Source organism: Sapajus apella, unplaced genomic scaffold (assembly GCF_009761245.1).
Source record: "Sapajus apella isolate SASKATOON/1434 unplaced genomic scaffold, GSC_monkey_1.0 scaffold110, whole genome shotgun sequence".
NCBI classification, from domain to species: domain Eukaryota; kingdom Metazoa; phylum Chordata; class Mammalia; order Primates; family Cebidae; genus Sapajus; species Sapajus apella.
The window spans coordinates 4,900,223-4,901,924 of NW_022437050.1; the positions used below are offsets into that span (position 1 = coordinate 4,900,223).

At 41.8% G+C, this 1,702-nt stretch overlaps 1 pseudogene; it reads right to left on the reverse strand.

Annotated features, from left to right (window-relative positions):
* Window positions 1-731: 731 nt before the first annotated feature.
* On the reverse strand, window positions 732-1,174 carry LOC116537399 (annotated as a pseudogene).
* Window positions 1,175-1,702: the final 528 nt, after the last annotated feature.

The window sequence follows — 1,702 nt, forward strand, 5'->3', positions numbered from 1 at the left end:
TATTTTAGTAGCTGACACGGGACCAACTGCTGTGATAAGCTCTTTCCTACATCAACCCAGAGTTCAGCAAACTTTTGCCAGCCACGTGATTCCTGCAGCAGCTGCCAAACCCTACACTGACACACAGAGGCAGCCATTGATGACATGGAAATGACGAGCATGGATGTCCCAATGAAACCTTATTCATGGATGGCGAAATTGAATTTCATTTAATTTACATGTCACAAAATATTATCCTCTTATTCCCCACCCCACAAGCATTTTAAAATGTAAAAAACCATCCTTAGCTCACAGGCTGTACAGAAACAAACGGCAGGTCAGGTTCAGCCCACAGTCCCCTTTATCTCATATAATGGCCACCACATTTCCTACAAGGTGGGTAATAGTAAAAGCTTCCCTTTATGAATGAAGAAACTGAGACATGGTGGTATTAAGTGACTTTTTAGGGTCACACCGCCAAGAAGGATGGCGCAGAGATGGGAAGAGGTGTAGACGCTCTGGAGCCCGCCCTCCAAATGCTACTTCAAATATGGTGGGAATGTCCATTGATTCACCACCGTGGCCCATGGTTAATTACATGATATCTCTTCCCAGGCTTTCTTTCCATCTCCTATTATTGAATGAGTTCATGATAAAAATAGTGGTTTTCAGCCAAACCTATGGCCCAATAACAGCCAATATTTCATTTTTACCCACCCCAGGTTCAGAAGACGTTATCATTGTTAATTACGTTTTTTGTCCATGAGGCATTTTACTTGTAAATATATGTATTAACATCCCCAGAAAAAGAATCCCAGGATTTTCCCTCCTGTGTGTTTTTGTCTTGCTTCTTCATGGTCCATGATGCCAGCTGAGGTTGTCAGTACAATGAAACAAAACTGGCGGGACGGAAGCAGATTATTCTGCCATTTTCTAGATCTTTGAGTTGCACATCAAATCTGGGGCCGATCACTCCACACTTTCTTAGCCTGCCTGTGAAATTCACAACAATTTTCCCAGCTCTGTGATCATCAATGATTTCAAATTCACCAACGTAACCGTGCTTCATCATCACAGTGAGAAACCAGACGATGACTTTGGAGCACGGCCTGATAAGCAGCTGGCATTTGCCTCTCTCTTTGGCATTGTTGATGCTCCAGAGAGCATCAGCCAGGACGTTCATGTGGACCATTGTGGCGGCGTGGAAAGATGGCTGAAAGAGGATGGGAGGGAAGAGTGCTCAGAGTTATATGTCATTGTTAATTACTTACTTACTCATTCACATTCTTCACAATGTACCTAAAAGGTAATGAAGAGTACTGTGGACCTCATTCATGAACAAAGAAGTTACAAATGAGTGATGATAAATCTTGAAATATGAACCATAAGATGCAGGGCATGCTCCTGGAAGCCTACTCATTTGATTTTGTTCTTTTTCCAAGACCGAAACAAGACAAATAATTCACCAGTGAAAAAAGCCAAAGGTGGCTTGTCAGCCTTTCCAGTCATGCACCTCTAGCTTCTGACAATGTGTTGACAACTCTGTTCCACAAATACTTTGTAATCATCACACTGTGTTCTTCTTGCTACAGCAAATTATTTGAGAAATTAAAAAAAAAAAAAAGGCTACTGGACCCAGTCCTTATGTTCCGAGAACTTACAACCACTGAAGAAATCAGTTCTAGATGAATCCATTATTTAAGAGTTGTCACTGCAGCTGTGT